Consider the following 18,291-nt stretch of genomic DNA (forward strand, 5'->3'; position numbering starts at 1 on the left):
AGGGCCACAGAAACGTTACTCAGGGCCACAGAATTGTTACTGAGGGCCACAGAACTGTTACTTAGGGCCACAGAAACGTTAGTTAGGGCCACAGAATTGTTACTCAGGGACAGACACAGAATTGTTACTGAGGGCCACAGAATTGTTACTTAGGGCCACAGAAACGTTACTCAGGGACACAGAATTGTTACTGAGGGCCACAGAACTGTTACTTAGGGCCACAGAAACGTTAGTTAGGGCCACAGAATTGTTACTCAGGGACAGACACAGAATTGTTACTGAGGGACACAGAATTGTTACTGAGGGCCACAGAACCGTTACTTAGGGCCACAGAATTGTTACTCAGGGACAGACACAGAATTGTTACTCAGGGACACAGAATTGTTACTGAGGGCCACAGAACCTTTACTTAGGGCCACAGAAACGTTACTCAGGGACACAGAATTGTTACTGAGGGCAACAGAATCGTTACTTAGGGCCACAGAATTGTTACTCAGGGACAGACACAGAATTGTTACTCAGGGACAGACACAGAATTGTTACTCAGGGACACAGAATTGTTACTGAGGGACACAGAATTGTTACTCAGGGACACAGAATTGTTACTCAGGGACACAGAATTGTTACTGAGGGACACAGAATTGTTACTGAGGGACACAGAATTTTTACTGAGGGACACAGAATTGTTACTGAGGGACACAGAATTGTTACTGAGGGACACAGAATTGTTACTCAGGGACAGACACAGAATTGTTACTCAGGGACAGACAGAATTGTTACTGAGGGCCACAGAAATGTTACTTAGGGCCACAGAAACGTTACTCAGGGACACAGAATTGTTACTCAGGGACACAGAATCGTTTAATTAAAGAGTATGTCAGACAACATGCAGAGGAGTGGCAGAGGAGGCAATGTTTTAGGAGCGAGCAGACGTGGCAGCAGAGGAAGGGGTCGAGGCAGCACTATTCGCAGCCAGAGGCTAGTGCTCCCGGTGTCATCCAGTACAGTGAGGAAGAGCTAACAGAGGGCGGTCAGGAACGGGGGGAGACATCCGCCTCTTCAGCAGCCAGGCGAAGAAGTAGTGGCGAGGAGAGTGGCTCGGTAGCCGGTCTAGAGACAGGTCTGTCTCCTGACCCACACGCAGCCGAGGGGGCTAGTAGTGAGGCGGAGACCCTAATTGATGATGATGAAACTGATCGCACTTGGCAGCCTCGTCGTCATCAGGCTATTGCTTCCGCATCATCAGGAGAAGAGGGTGGCAGCTTGGCAGCGAGCAAAACAGTCGGTGGGTTGTCTCCATCGCCACACTCTGCCATGTGCCACTTTCAGGTCTCCTCACACACTGCTGGTGTGTTGAATTTTTTGACATAGGGTGCTGGCAGATTACGGGCCTCCCATAGCTGCTGCCAGGCCCCTAATCTGCCATGGGCCCCTGTACCGCCTCCTCATGCTGCTGCCAGGTCCACAGTCAATCATGCCATGTGCCACTTTGAGGTCTCCTCACACTGCTGGTGTGTTGAATTTTTTGACATAGGGTGCTGGCAGATTACGGGCCTCCCATAGCTGCTGCCAGGCCCCTAATCTGCCATGGGCCCCTATACCGCCTCCTCATGCTGCTGCCAAGTCCAGAGTCTGTCATGGGTCCCTGTACGGCCTCCCATTGCTGCTGTCTCCATCGCCACACTCTGCCATGTGCCACTTTCAGGTCTCCTCACACACTGCTGGTGTGTTGAATTTTTTGACATAGGGTGCTGGCAGATTACGGGCCTCCCATAGCTGCTGCCAGGCCCCTAATCTGCCATGGGCCCCTGTACCGCCTCCTCATGCTGCTGCCAGGTCCACAGTCTCTCATGCCATGTGCCACTTTCAGGTCTCCTCACACTGCTGGTGTGTTGAATTTTTTGACATAGGGTGCTGGCAGATTACGGGCCTCCCATAGCTGCTGCCAGGCCCCTAATCTGCCATGGGCCCCTATACCGCCTCCTCATGCTGCTGCCAAGTCCAGAGTCTGTCATGGGTCCTTGTACGGCCTCCCATTGCTGCTGTCTCCATCGCCACACTCTGCCATGTGCCACTTTCAGGTCTCCTCACACACTGCTGGTGTGTTGAATTTTTTGACATAGGGTGCTGGCAGATTACAGGCCTCCCATAGCTGCTGCCAGGCCCCTAATCTGCCATGGGCCCCTGTACCGCCTCCTCATGCTGCTGCCAGGTCCACAGTCTCTCATGCCATGTGCCACTTTCAGGTCTCCTCACACTGCTGGTGTGTTGAATTTTTTGACATAGGGTGCTGGCAGATTACGGGCCTCCCATAGCTGCTGCCAGGCCCCTAATCTGCCATGGGCCCCTATACCGCCTCCTCATGCTGCTGCCAAGTCCAGAGTCTGTCATGGGTCCCTGTACGGCCTCCCATTGCTGCTGTCTCCATCGCCACACTCTGCCATGTGTCACATTCAGGTCTCTTCACACTGCTGGTGTGTTGAATTTTTTGACATAGGGTGCTGGCAGATTACGGGCCTCCCATAGCTGCTGCCAGGCCCCTAATCTGCCATGGGCCCCTATACCGCCTCCTCATGCTGCTGCCAGGTCCACAGTCTCTCATGCCATGTGCCACTTTCAGGTCTCCTCACACTGCTGGTGTGTTTAATTTTTTGACATAGGGTGCTGGCAGATTACGGGCCTCCCATAGCTGCTGCCAGGCCCCTAATCTGCCATGGGCCCCTATACCGCCTCCTCATGCTGCTGCCAAGTCCAGAGTCTGTCATGGGTCCCTGTACGGCCTCCCATTGCTGCTGTCTCCATCGCCACACTCTGCCATGTGCCACTTTCAGGTCTCCTCACACACTGCTGGTGTGTTGAATTTTTTGACATAGGGTGCTGGCAGATTACGGGCCTCCCATAGCTGCTGCCAGGCCCCTAATCTGCCATGGCCCCTGTACCGCCTCCTCATGCTGCTGCCAGGTCCACAGTCTCTCATGCCATGTGCCACTTTCAGGTCTCCTCACACTGCTGGTGTGTTGAATTTTTTGACATAGGGTGCTGGCAGATTACGGGCCTCCCATAGCTGCTGCCAGGCCCCTAATCTGCCATGGGCCCCTATACCGCCTCCTCATGCTGCTGCCAAGTCCAGAGTCTGTCATGGGTCCCTGTACGGCCTCCCATTGCTGCTGTCTCCATCGCCACACTCTGCCATGTGTCACATTCTGGTCTCCTCACACTGCTGGTGTGTTGAATTTTTTGACATAGGGTGCTGGCAGATTACGGGCCTCCCATAGCTGCTGCCAGGCCCCTAATCTGCCATGGGCCCCTGTACCGCCTCCTCATGCTGCTGCCAGGTCCACAGTCTCTCATGCCATGTGCCACTTTCAGGTCTCCTCACACTGATGGTGTGTTGAATTTTTTGACATAGGGTGCTGGCAGATTACGGGCCTCCCATAGCTGCTGCCAGGCCCCTAATCTGCCATGGGCCCCTATACCACCTCCTCATGCTGCTGCCAAGTCCAGAGTCTGTCATGGGTCCCTGTACGGCCTCCCATTGCTGCTGTCTGTCTCCATCGCTACACTCTGCCATGTGCCACTTTCAGGTCTCCTCACACACTGCTGGTGTGTTGAATTTTTTGACATAGGGTGCTGGCAGATTACGGGCCTCCCATAGCTGCTGCCAGGCCCCTAATCTGCCATGGGCCCCTGTACCGCCTCCTCATGCTGCTGCCAGGTCCACAGTCTCTCATGCCATGTGCCACTTTCAGGTCTCCTCACACTGCTGGTGTGTTGAATTTTTTGACATAGGGTGCTGGCAGATTACGGGCCTCCCATAGCTGCTGCCAGGACCCTAATCTGCCATGGGCCCCTATACCGCCTCCTCATGCTGCTGCCAAGTCCAGAGTCTGTCATGGGTCCCTGTACGGCCTCCCATTGCTGCTGTCTCCATCGCCACACTCTGCCATGTGCCACTTTCAGGTCTCCTCACACACTGCTGGTGTGTTGAATTTTTTGACATAGGGTGCTGGCAGATTACGGGCCTCCTATAGCTGCTGCCAGGCCCCTAATCTGCCATGGGCCCCTATATACCGCCTCCTCATGCTGCTGCCAGGTCCAGGCGAACGTAGTCACACAGGGGAGGAACTTCTCAGTGTAATGAACAGAGAAATCGACAGATGGCTGTCTCCGCGCAAACTGAAAATCGGAACCATGTTGACCGACAACGGAAAGAACATGGTGTCTGCTCTGCGTCAAGGAAGGTTGTGCCATGCGCCATGCATGGCTCACGTGTTCAATCTGGTTGTCAAGCGGTTCCTAAAATCCACCATCCCACTGCAAGACATCCTTAAAATGTCACGTAAACTTTGCATGCATTTCAGCCATTCCTACACCGCAAAGCACACCCTCCTTGAGCTGCAGCGGCAGAACGGAATTCCACAGCATCGCCTGATCTGCGACGTTGCAACAAGGTGGAATTCAACCCTACACATGTTAGACCGCCTTTACGAACAGCGAAAGGCCATCACCGATTTCCTGATGTTACAAGCGGATAAAGGTACTCCCCTGTGTAACTTCGATGTCAGCCATTGGCAGCTCATGCGTGACACCTGCCGCTTGCTCAGGCCCTTTGAGGAGGCCACGCTATTCGTGAGTCGGCAGGACTATGGCATGAACGACGTCATTCCTCTGTTGCACGTCCTGGAACAAATGCTGTTAACAATGGCTGGTCAGGGTGCGGTAGACGTGGCGCACAGATCTCAACGCCACATGACCCCTGTGGGGGCAGGACAGGAAGAAGAGGAGGAGGTAGAGGAGGACATATGTGCTCAGGAATTATTGAGTGAAATGGGTGGTTTTTCCACTCAGCGGACAGGAGTGGAGGAGCAGGAGCATCTGGTAGAGGAGGAGGAGGAGGAGACAGAGGACCCAGACGCACCGTGGCAGTATGCTGTGGAGATGGAGGCAGGGAGTCCCTCGCATTCCTTGGCACAAATGGCACATAGCATGCTCGGTTGCTTGCGTAGCGACAGCCGAATAATAACCATCAGACAGAGGGATGACTTTTGGCTGTCCACCTTGTTGGACCCTCGCTACCGTTCAAAAATGGTGGCCTTTTTCACACCTGCTGAGAGGGAGGCCAAAATAACGTACTATAAAAACCACCTATGTAGTCAGTTGGTCTCTGCCTTTGTGCGCCAACGTCCATCCTCAGACACTGTGGGCCCTGTGCGCTCGCGTTCCGCTGCCATGGCAGCAGGGGAGGGGTGGGGTGGTAGGAGCAGTGGCAGCTCCACCAGCAGCGGCTGCCTCAGTCTGCAGTCGATGATGAGTAGCTTTCTTCACCAGCGCAGTGAGGAAACTACTAACCAGCCGCAGCAGCAGCAGCATCAGGTGGACCTGGAGCAGGAGCTCAAACAACAGGCTTGGGCCTACTTGGACAGCACCCTGCCAACTGAGGTAGACAATCCCCTTGACTACTGGGCAACGATACTTGACCTTTGGCCCCAACTAGCTGAATTTGCCCTTGAAAGGCTGTCATGCCCGGCCAGTAGCGTGGCATCGGAGCGCGTGTTTAGTGCGGCAGGAGGTATTGTAACTCCGCGAAGGACACGACTGTCCACCCAAAGTGTGGAGAGACTCACGTTTGTGAAAATGAATCAGGCGTGGATTAGTCTGGATTTCAAACCACCAGTTCCTGACACAACTGACTAAATCCGCCATGAATCATGCCCCAAACATGTGCCACTTTCAGGTCTCCTCACACTGCTGGTGTGTTCCATTTTTTGACATAGGGTGCTGGCAGATTACGGGCCTCCCGTAGCTGCTGCCAGGCCCCTAATCTGCCATGGGCCCCTATATACCGCCTCCTCATGCTGCTGCCAAGTCCAGAGTCTGTCATGGGTCCCTGTACGGCCTCCCATTGCTGCTGTCTCCATCGCCACACTCTGCCATGTGCCACTTTCAGGTCTCCTCACACACTGCTGTTGTGTTCAATTTTTTGACATAGGGTGCTGGCAGATTACGGGCCTCCCATAGCTGCTGCCAGGCCCCTAATCTGCCATGGGCCCCTATATACTGCCTCCTCATGCTGCTGCCAAGTCCAGAGTCTGTCATGGGTCCCTGTACGGCCTCCCATTGCTGCTGTCTCCATCGCCACACTCTGCCATGTGCCACTTTCAGGTCTCCTCACACTGCTGGTGTGTTGAATTTTTTGACATAGGGTGCTGGCAGATTACGGGCCTCCCATAGCTGCTGCCAGGCCCCTAATCTGCCATGGGCCCCTGTACCGCCTCCTCATGCTGCTGCCAGGTCCACAGTGTCTCATGCCATGTGCCACTTTCAGGTCTCCTCACACTGCTGGTGTGTTGAATTTTTTGACATAGGGTGCTGGCAGATTACGGGCCTCCCATAGCTGCTGCCAGGCCCCTAATCTGCCATGGGCCCCTATATACCGCCTCCTCATGCTGCTGCCAAGTCCAGAGTCTGTCATGGGTCCCTGTACGGCCTCCCATTGCTGCTGTCTCCATCGCCACACTCTGCCATGTGCCACTTTCAGGTCTCCTCACACACTGCTGTTGTGTTCACTTTTTTGACATAGGGTGCTGGCAGATTACGGGCCTCCCATAGCTGCTGCCAGGCCCCTAATCTGCCATGGGCCCCTATATACCGCCTCCTCATGCTGCTGCCAAGTCCAGAGTCTGTCATGGGTCCCTGTACGGCCTCCCATTGCTGCTGTCTCCATCGCCACACTCTGCCATGTGCCACTTTCAGGTCTCCTCACACTGCTGGTGTGTTCCATTTTTTGTCATAGGGTGCTGGCAGATTACGGGCCTCCCATTGCTGCTGCCAGGCCCGTAATCTGCCATGGGCCCCTGTACCGCCTCTTCATGCTGCTGCCAGGTCCAGAGTGTGTCATGGGTCCCTGTACGGCCTCCCATTGCTGCTGCCAGGAGGCATCAGGGTCGCAGCAGTGTCAGTGGAGGCAAACGGCCACGGAGTAGAGCACCAGCTCCACTGCAGCCTACCACCACGGCCAGTAGTGGTGCCGGTGTGCACGGAGGAAGTAGCAGTCAGCCAGTGAGGAGTAGCGGGGGCAAAGTTTCCTACTCGGCGGTGTGGCAATTTTTCGTCAAGCCGCCCGAGGAAGTAAACGTAGCCGTATGTCGACTATGTGGCCAGAAAGTCAAGTGTGGCCAGGGGGCCCATGTTGGGACTACAGCGTTGCGTCAGCATATGCAGCGTCGCCATTCGGTGGCCTGGGAAAACCGTGATAAAGATACGGCGGTTCTGCCTGCCCCAGCCCAGGGTTCCATTTTGTCATAGGGTGCTGGCAGATTACGGGCATCCCATTGCTGCTGCCAGGCCTTAATCTGCCATGGGCCCCTGTACCGCCTCCTCATGCTGCTGCCAGGTCCAGAGTCTGTCATGGGTCCCTGTACAGCCTCCCATTGCTGCTGTCTCCATCGCCACACTCTGCCATGTGCCACTTTCAGGTCTCCTCACACACTGCTGGTGTGTTTGAATTTTTTGACATAGGGTGCTGTCAGATTACGGGCCTCTCATAGCTGCTGCCAGGCCCCTAATCTGCCATGGGCCCCTATACCGCCTCCTCATGCTGCTGCCAGGTCCACAGTCTCTCATGCCATGTGCCACTTTCAGGTCTCCTCACACTGCTGGTGTGTTTGAATTTTTTGACATAGGGTGCTGTCAGATTACGGGCCTCCCATAGCTGCTGCCAGGCCCCTAATCTGCCATGGGCCCCTATACCGCCTCCTCATGCTGCTGCCAGGTCCACAGTCTCTCATGCCATGTGCCACTTTCAGGTCTCCTCACACTGCTGTTGTGTTCAATTTTTTGACATAAGGTGCTGGCAGATTACGGGCCTCCCATAGCTGCTGCCAGGCCCCTAATCTGCCATGGGCCCCTATATACCGCCTCCTCATGCTGCTGCCAGGTCCAGAGTCTCTCATGGGTCCCTGTACGGCCTCCCATTGCTGCTGTCTCCATCGCCACACTCTGCCATGTGCCACTTTCAGGTCTCCTCACACACTGCTGTTGTGTTCAATTTTTTGACATAGGGTGCTGGCAGATTACGGGCCTCCCATAGCTGCTGCCAGGCCCCTAATCTGTCATGGGCCCCTATATACCGCCTACTCATGCTGCTGCCAGGTCCAGAGTCTCTCATGGGTCCCTGTACGGCCTCCCATTGCTGCTGTCTCCATCGCCACACTCTGCCATGTGCCACTTTCAGGTCTCCTCACACACTGCTGGTGTGTTGAATTTTTTGACATAGGGTGCTGGCAGATTACGGGCCTCCCATAGCTGCTGCCAGGCCCCTAATCTGCCATGGGCCCCTATACCGCCTCCTCATGCTGCTGCCAGGTCCACAGTCTCTCATGCCATGTGCCACTTTCAGGTCTCCTCACACTGCTGGTGTGTTTAATTTTTTGACATAGGGTGCTGGCAGATTACGGGCCTCCCATAGCTGCTGCCAGGCCCCTAATCTGCCATGGGCCCCTATACCGCCTCCTCATGCTGCTGCCAAGTCCAGAGTCTGTCATGGGTCCCTGTACGGCCTCCCATTGCTGCTGTCTCCATCGCCACACTCTGCCATGTGCCACTTTCAGGTCTCCTCACACACTGCTGGTGTGTTGAATTTTTTGACATAGGGTGCTGGCAGATTACGGGCCTCCCATAGCTGCTGCCAGGCCCCTAATCTGCCATGGCCCCTGTACCGCCTCCTCATGCTGCTGCCAGGTCCACAGTCTCTCATGCCATGTGCCACTTTCAGGTCTCCTCACACTGCTGGTGTGTTGAATTTTTTGACATAGGGTGCTGGCAGATTACGGGCCTCCCATAGCTGCTGCCAGGCCCCTAATCTGCCATGGGCCCCTATACCGCCTCCTCATGCTGCTGCCAAGTCCAGAGTCTGTCATGGGTCCCTGTACGGCCTCCCATTGCTGCTGTCTCCATCGCCACACTCTGCCATGTGTCACATTCTGGTCTCCTCACACTGCTGGTGTGTTGAATTTTTTGACATAGGGTGCTGGCAGATTACGGGCCTCCCATAGCTGCTGCCAGGCCCCTAATCTGCCATGGGCCCCTGTACCGCCTCCTCATGCTGCTGCCAGGTCCACAGTCTCTCATGCCATGTGCCACTTTCAGGTCTCCTCACACTGATGGTGTGTTGAATTTTTTGACATAGGGTGCTGGCAGATTACGGGCCTCCCATAGCTGCTGCCAGGCCCCTAATCTGCCATGGGCCCCTATACCACCTCCTCATGCTGCTGCCAAGTCCAGAGTCTGTCATGGGTCCCTGTACGGCCTCCCATTGCTGCTGTCTGTCTCCATCGCTACACTCTGCCATGTGCCACTTTCAGGTCTCCTCACACACTGCTGGTGTGTTGAATTTTTTGACATAGGGTGCTGGCAGATTACGGGCCTCCCATAGCTGCTGCCAGGCCCCTAATCTGCCATGGGCCCCTGTACCGCCTCCTCATGCTGCTGCCAGGTCCACAGTCTCTCATGCCATGTGCCACTTTCAGGTCTCCTCACACTGCTGGTGTGTTGAATTTTTTGACATAGGGTGCTGGCAGATTACGGGCCTCCCATAGCTGCTGCCAGGACCCTAATCTGCCATGGGCCCCTATACCGCCTCCTCATGCTGCTGCCAAGTCCAGAGTCTGTCATGGGTCCCTGTACGGCCTCCCATTGCTGCTGTCTCCATCGCCACACTCTGCCATGTGCCACTTTCAGGTCTCCTCACACACTGCTGGTGTGTTGAATTTTTTGACATAGGGTGCTGGCAGATTACGGGCCTCCTATAGCTGCTGCCAGGCCCCTAATCTGCCATGGGCCCCTATATACCGCCTCCTCATGCTGCTGCCAGGTCCAGGCGAACGTAGTCACACAGGGGAGGAACTTCTCAGTGTAATGAACAGAGAAATCGACAGATGGCTGTCTCCGCGCAAACTGAAAATCGGAACCATGTTGACCGACAACGGAAAGAACATGGTGTCTGCTCTGCGTCAAGGAAGGTTGTGCCATGCGCCATGCATGGCTCACGTGTTCAATCTGGTTGTCAAGCGGTTCCTAAAATCCACCATCCCACTGCAAGACATCCTTAAAATGTCACGTAAACTTTGCATGCATTTCAGCCATTCCTACACCGCAAAGCACACCCTCCTTGAGCTGCAGCGGCAGAACGGAATTCCACAGCATCGCCTGATCTGCGACGTTGCAACAAGGTGGAATTCAACCCTACACATGTTAGACCGCCTTTACGAACAGCGAAAGGCCATCACCGATTTCCTGATGTTACAAGCGGATAAAGGTACTCCCCTGTGTAACTTCGATGTCAGCCATTGGCAGCTCATGCGTGACACCTGCCGCTTGCTCAGGCCCTTTGAGGAGGCCACGCTATTCGTGAGTCGGCAGGACTATGGCATGAACGACGTCATTCCTCTGTTGCACGTCCTGGAACAAATGCTGTTAACAATGGCTGGTCAGGGTGCGGTAGACGTGGCGCACAGATCTCAACGCCACATGACCCCTGTGGGGGCAGGACAGGAAGAAGAGGAGGAGGTAGAGGAGGACATATGTGCTCAGGAATTATTGAGTGAAATGGGTGGTTTTTCCACTCAGCGGACAGGAGTGGAGGAGCAGGAGCATCTGGTAGAGGAGGAGGAGGAGGAGACAGAGGACCCAGACGCACCGTGGCAGTATGCTGTGGAGATGGAGGCAGGGAGTCCCTCGCATTCCTTGGCACAAATGGCACATAGCATGCTCGGTTGCTTGCGTAGCGACAGCCGAATAATAACCATCAGACAGAGGGATGACTTTTGGCTGTCCACCTTGTTGGACCCTCGCTACCGTTCAAAAATGGTGGCCTTTTTCACACCTGCTGAGAGGGAGGCCAAAATAACGTACTATAAAAACCACCTATGTAGTCAGTTGGTCTCTGCCTTTGTGCGCCAACGTCCATCCTCAGACACTGTGGGCCCTGTGCGCTCGCGTTCCGCTGCCATGGCAGCAGGGGAGGGGTGGGGTGGTAGGAGCAGTGGCAGCTCCACCAGCAGCGGCTGCCTCAGTCTGCAGTCGATGATGAGTAGCTTTCTTCACCAGCGCAGTGAGGAAACTACTAACCAGCCGCAGCAGCAGCAGCATCAGGTGGACCTGGAGCAGGAGCTCAAACAACAGGCTTGGGCCTACTTGGACAGCACCCTGCCAACTGAGGTAGACAATCCCCTTGACTACTGGGCAACGATACTTGACCTTTGGCCCCAACTAGCTGAATTTGCCCTTGAAAGGCTGTCATGCCCGGCCAGTAGCGTGGCATCGGAGCGCGTGTTTAGTGCGGCAGGAGGTATTGTAACTCCGCGAAGGACACGACTGTCCACCCAAAGTGTGGAGAGACTCACGTTTGTGAAAATGAATCAGGCGTGGATTAGTCTGGATTTCAAACCACCAGTTCCTGACACAACTGACTAAATCCGCCATGAATCATGCCCCAAACATGTGCCACTTTCAGGTCTCCTCACACTGCTGGTGTGTTCCATTTTTTGACATAGGGTGCTGGCAGATTACGGGCCTCCCGTAGCTGCTGCCAGGCCCCTAATCTGCCATGGGCCCCTATATACCGCCTCCTCATGCTGCTGCCAAGTCCAGAGTCTGTCATGGGTCCCTGTACGGCCTCCCATTGCTGCTGTCTCCATCGCCACACTCTGCCATGTGCCACTTTCAGGTCTCCTCACACACTGCTGTTGTGTTCAATTTTTTGACATAGGGTGCTGGCAGATTACGGGCCTCCCATAGCTGCTGCCAGGCCCCTAATCTGCCATGGGCCCCTATATACTGCCTCCTCATGCTGCTGCCAAGTCCAGAGTCTGTCATGGGTCCCTGTACGGCCTCCCATTGCTGCTGTCTCCATCGCCACACTCTGCCATGTGCCACTTTCAGGTCTCCTCACACTGCTGGTGTGTTGAATTTTTTGACATAGGGTGCTGGCAGATTACGGGCCTCCCATAGCTGCTGCCAGGCCCCTAATCTGCCATGGGCCCCTGTACCGCCTCCTCATGCTGCTGCCAGGTCCACAGTGTCTCATGCCATGTGCCACTTTCAGGTCTCCTCACACTGCTGGTGTGTTGAATTTTTTGACATAGGGTGCTGGCAGATTACGGGCCTCCCATAGCTGCTGCCAGGCCCCTAATCTGCCATGGGCCCCTATATACCGCCTCCTCATGCTGCTGCCAAGTCCAGAGTCTGTCATGGGTCCCTGTACGGCCTCCCATTGCTGCTGTCTCCATCGCCACACTCTGCCATGTGCCACTTTCAGGTCTCCTCACACACTGCTGTTGTGTTCACTTTTTTGACATAGGGTGCTGGCAGATTACGGGCCTCCCATAGCTGCTGCCAGGCCCCTAATCTGCCATGGGCCCCTATATACCGCCTCCTCATGCTGCTGCCAAGTCCAGAGTCTGTCATGGGTCCCTGTACGGCCTCCCATTGCTGCTGTCTCCATCGCCACACTCTGCCATGTGCCACTTTCAGGTCTCCTCACACTGCTGGTGTGTTCCATTTTTTGTCATAGGGTGCTGGCAGATTACGGGCCTCCCATTGCTGCTGCCAGGCCCGTAATCTGCCATGGGCCCCTGTACCGCCTCTTCATGCTGCTGCCAGGTCCAGAGTGTGTCATGGGTCCCTGTACGGCCTCCCATTGCTGCTGCCAGGAGGCATCAGGGTCGCAGCAGTGTCAGTGGAGGCAAACGGCCACGGAGTAGAGCACCAGCTCCACTGCAGCCTACCACCACGGCCAGTAGTGGTGCCGGTGTGCACGGAGGAAGTAGCAGTCAGCCAGTGAGGAGTAGCGGGGGCAAAGTTTCCTACTCGGCGGTGTGGCAATTTTTCGTCAAGCCGCCCGAGGAAGTAAACGTAGCCGTATGTCGACTATGTGGCCAGAAAGTCAAGTGTGGCCAGGGGGCCCATGTTGGGACTACAGCGTTGCGTCAGCATATGCAGCGTCGCCATTCGGTGGCCTGGGAAAACCGTGATAAAGATACGGCGGTTCTGCCTGCCCCAGCCCAGGGTTCCATTTTGTCATAGGGTGCTGGCAGATTACGGGCATCCCATTGCTGCTGCCAGGCCTTAATCTGCCATGGGCCCCTGTACCGCCTCCTCATGCTGCTGCCAGGTCCAGAGTCTGTCATGGGTCCCTGTACAGCCTCCCATTGCTGCTGTCTCCATCGCCACACTCTGCCATGTGCCACTTTCAGGTCTCCTCACACACTGCTGGTGTGTTTGAATTTTTTGACATAGGGTGCTGTCAGATTACGGGCCTCTCATAGCTGCTGCCAGGCCCCTAATCTGCCATGGGCCCCTATACCGCCTCCTCATGCTGCTGCCAGGTCCACAGTCTCTCATGCCATGTGCCACTTTCAGGTCTCCTCACACTGCTGGTGTGTTTGAATTTTTTGACATAGGGTGCTGTCAGATTACGGGCCTCCCATAGCTGCTGCCAGGCCCCTAATCTGCCATGGGCCCCTATACCGCCTCCTCATGCTGCTGCCAGGTCCACAGTCTCTCATGCCATGTGCCACTTTCAGGTCTCCTCACACTGCTGTTGTGTTCAATTTTTTGACATAAGGTGCTGGCAGATTACGGGCCTCCCATAGCTGCTGCCAGGCCCCTAATCTGCCATGGGCCCCTATATACCGCCTCCTCATGCTGCTGCCAGGTCCAGAGTCTCTCATGGGTCCCTGTACGGCCTCCCATTGCTGCTGTCTCCATCGCCACACTCTGCCATGTGCCACTTTCAGGTCTCCTCACACACTGCTGTTGTGTTCAATTTTTTGACATAGGGTGCTGGCAGATTACGGGCCTCCCATAGCTGCTGCCAGGCCCCTAATCTGTCATGGGCCCCTATATACCGCCTACTCATGCTGCTGCCAGGTCCAGAGTCTCTCATGGGTCCCTGTACGGCCTCCCATTGCTGCTGTCTCCATCGCCACACTCTGCCATGTGCCACTTTCAGGTCTCCTCACACACTGCTGGTGTGTTGAATTTTTTGACATAGGGTGCTGGCAGATTACGGGCCTCCCATAGCTGCTGCCAGGCCCCTAATCTGCCATGGGCCCCTATACCGCCTCCTCATGCTGCTGCCAGGTCCACAGTCTCTCATGCCATGTGCCACTTTCAGGTCTCCTCACACTGCTGGTGTGTTAAATTTTTTGACATAGGGTGCTGGCAGATTACGGGCCTCCCATAGCTGCTGCCAGGCCCGTAATCTGCCATGGGCCCCTATATACCGCCTCCTCATGCTGCTGCCAAGTCCAGAGTCTGTCATGGGTCCCTGTACGGCCTCCCATTGCTGCTGTCTCCATCGCCACACTCTGCCATGTGCCACTTTCAGGTCTCCTCACACACTGCTGGTGTGTTGAATTTTTTGACATAGGGTGCTGGCAGATTACGGGCCTCCCATAGCTGCTGCCAGGCCCCTAATCTGCCATGGGCCCCTATACCGCCTCCTCATGCTGCTGCCAGGTCCACAGTCTCTTATGCCATGTGCCACTTTCAGGTCTCCTCACACTGCTGGTGTGTTGAATTTTTTGACATAGGGTGCTGGCAGATTACGGGCCTCCCATAGCTGCTGCCAGGCCCCTAATCTGCCATGGGCCCCTATATACCGCCTCCTCATGCTGCTGCCAAGTCCAGAGTCTGTCATGGGTCCCTGTACGGCCTCCCATTGCTGCTGTCTCCATCGCCACATTCTGCCATGTGCCACTTTCAGGTCTCCTCACACACTGCTGGTGTGTTGAATTTTTTGACATAGGGTGCTGGCAGATTACGGGCCTCCCATAGCTGCTGCCAGGCCCCTAATCTGCCATGGGCCCCTATACCGCCTCCTCATGCTGCTGCCAGGTCCACAGTCTCTCATGCCATGTGCCACTTTCAGGTCTCCTCACACTGCTGGTGTGTTGAATTTTTTGACATAGGGTGCTGGCAGATTACGGGCCTCCCATAGCTGCTGCCAGGCCCCTAATCTGCCATGGGCTCCTATATACCACCTCCTCATGCTGCTGCCAAGTCCAGAGTCTCTCATGGGTCCCTGTACGGCCTCCCATTGCTGCTGTCTCCATCGCCACACTCTGCCATGTGCCACTTTCAGGTCTCCTCACACACTGCTGGTGTGTTCCATTTTTTGTCATAGGGTGCTGGCAGATTACGGGCCTCCCATTGCTGCTGCCAGGCCTGTAATCTGCCATGGGCCCCCGTACCGCCTGGTCACGCTGCTGCTGGGTCCACAGTGTGACATGGGTCCCTGTACCGCCTCCCATTGCTCCCACTCTGCCATGTGCCACTTTCAGGTCTCCTCACACTCCTGCTGGTTTCCATTTTGTCATAGGTTGCTGGCAGATTACAGGCCTCCCATAGGTGCTGCCAGGCCCCAAATCTACCATGGGCCCCCGTACCGCCTCGTCACGCTGCTGCTGGGTCCACAGTGTGACATGGGTCCCTGTACCGCCTCCCATTGCTCCCACTCTGCCATGTGCCACTTTGAGGTCTCCTCACACTCCTGCTGGTTTCCATTTTGTCATAGGTTGCTGTATGGCCTCACATTGCTGCTGCCTCCACCGCCACACTGTGGCTCCAAACACTGGTTTTGGCCCCGTGACTGGCCAAATGAGTGAAGTGTGCGGTGATTCTAAGATCGACGGCACTCATCTGCATGTCATACTGACTGACAGTATTATTTCTCTTCCCCAGCAGACTCCAAGGGCATTTAAATTAAAGGTACAGTGTTCTGCACTAATATTAAGTCTCTCTGAAGCCTAGAAACACCCTTTTTTAAGTTAAATTCACAGCGAATATATTCGACTCAAATCGAATATTGTCCACGAATTCGCCGAATCAGTCGAATCGAATTTTTGAATACTTCGCTCATCTCTAATTATGGCTTACAGCTCATGAAAACCCCAAATCCACAATCTCAGAAAATTAGAATATTACATGCAATCAATAAAACAAGGATTGTGCATAGAACAATATCGGACCTCTGAAAAGTATAAGCATGCATATGTACTCAGTACATGGTTTGGGCCCCAATTGCAACAATTACTGCCTCAATGCGGCGTGGCATGGAAGCTATCAGCCTGTGGCACTGCTGAGGTGTTATGGAAGACCAGGATGCTTCAATAGCGGCCTTCAGCTCTTCTGCATTGTTCGGTCTCATGTCTCTCATCTTTCTCTTGGCAATGCCCCATAGATTCTCTATGGGGTTTAGGTCCGGCGTGTTTGCTGGCCAATCAAGCACAGTAATCCCATGGTCATTGAACCAGGTTTTGGTGCTTTTGGCAGTGTGGGCAGGTGCCAACTCCTGCTGGAAAATGAAGTCAGCATCCCCATACAGCTTGTCTGCAGAAGGAAGCATGAAGTGCTCCAAAATCTCCTCGTAGACGGCTGCGTTGACCTGGACTTAATGAAGCACAGTGGACCAACACCAGCAGATGACATGGCTCCCCAAATCAACACAGACTGTGGAAACTTCACACTGGACTTCAAGTATCTTGCAGTGTGTGCCTCTCCATTCTTCCTCCATACTCTGGGTCCTTGGTTTCCAAATGAGATGCAAAAGTTGCTCTCATCAGAAAAGAGGACTTTGGACCACTGAGCAACAGACCAGGTCTGTGTTTCTTTAGCCCAGGTAAGACGCTTCTGACGTTGTTTGTTGTTCAGGAACGGCTTGACAAGAGGAATACGACATTTGAAGCCCATGTCCAGGATCGGTCTGTGTGTGGTGGCTCTTGATGCACTGACTCCAGCCTCAGTCTACTCCTTGTGAAAGTCCACAACACTTTTGAATGGTCTTTTTCTGACAATCCTCTCCAGGCTGCGGTCATCCCTGCTGCTTGTGCACCTTTTTCTTCCACACTTTTCCCTTCCACATAACTTTCTATTAATGTGCTTTGATACAGCACTTTGGGAACATCCAACTTCTTTTGCAATTACCTTTTGAGCCTTTCCCTCCTTATGGAGGGTGTCAATGATGGTGTTCTGCACAACTGTCAGGTCAGCAGTCTTTCCCATGATTGTAATTCCTACTGAACCAGACTGAGAGACCATTTAAAGGCTCAGGAACCCTTTGCAGGTGTTATGGCTTAATTAGCTGATTAGAGTGGGACATTTTGAGCCTAGAATATTGCACCTTTTCACAATATTCTAATTTTCTGAGATTGTGGATTTGGGGTTTTCATGAGCTGTAAGCCATAATCATCACAATTATGACAAATCACGGCTCAAACTATCTTGCTTTGCATGTAATGAGTCTATCTCATATAATAGTTTCACCTTTTAAGTTGCATTACTGAAATAAATGAACTTTTGCACAATATTCTAATTTTTTGAGTTTCACCTGTATGTATGTATGTATGTATGTATATATATATATATATATATATATATATATATACACTGTATACATTATATTGCCAAAAGTATTGGGATGCCTGCCTTTACACGTACATGAACTTTAATGGCACCCCAGTCTTAGTCCGTACGATTCAATATTGAGTTGGCCCACCCTTTGCAGCTATAACAGCTTCAACTCTTCTGGGAAGGCTGTCCACAAGGTTTAGGAGTGTGTCTATGGGAATGTTTGACCATCTTTCCAGAAACACATTTGTGAGGTTAGGCAATAATGTTGGATCAGAAGGCCTGTCTCGCAGTCTCCGGTCTAATTCATCCCAAAGATGTTCTATCGGGTTGAGGTCAGGGCCCTGTATAGGCTAGTCAAGTTCCTCCACCCCAAACTCGCTCATCCCTATCTTTATGGACCTTGCTTTGTGCAGTCATGTTGGAAAAGGAAGGCGCCATCCCCAAATTGTTCCCAGTAAGTTGGGAGCATGAAATTGTCCAAAATATCTTGGTATGCTGATGCTTTAAGAGTTCCCTTCACTGGAACTAAGGGGCAAGCTCAACCCCGAAAAAACAGCTCCACACCATAATCCCCCCTCCACCAAACTTTACACTTGGCACAGTGCAGTCAGGCAAGTACCGTTCTCCTGGCAACTGCCAAACCCAGACACGTCCATCAGATTGCTACACAGAGAAGAGTGAATAAAAACTCCAGAGAACACATCCTCACTGCTCTAGGGCCCAGTGGTGGCGTGCTTTACACCACTGCATCCAACATGTTGCGTTGCACTTGGTGATGTAAGGCTTGGATGCAGCTGCTCAGCCATGGAAATGTATTCCATGACACTCTCTATGGACTGCTTTTGTGCTAATCTGAAGGCCACATGAAGTTTGGAGGTT

This window comes from Staurois parvus, unplaced genomic scaffold (genome assembly GCF_062004578.1).
Source record: "Staurois parvus isolate SC_StPar_1 unplaced genomic scaffold, SC_StPar_1.0 ptg000205l, whole genome shotgun sequence".
NCBI lineage: Eukaryota > Metazoa > Chordata > Amphibia > Anura > Ranidae > Staurois > Staurois parvus.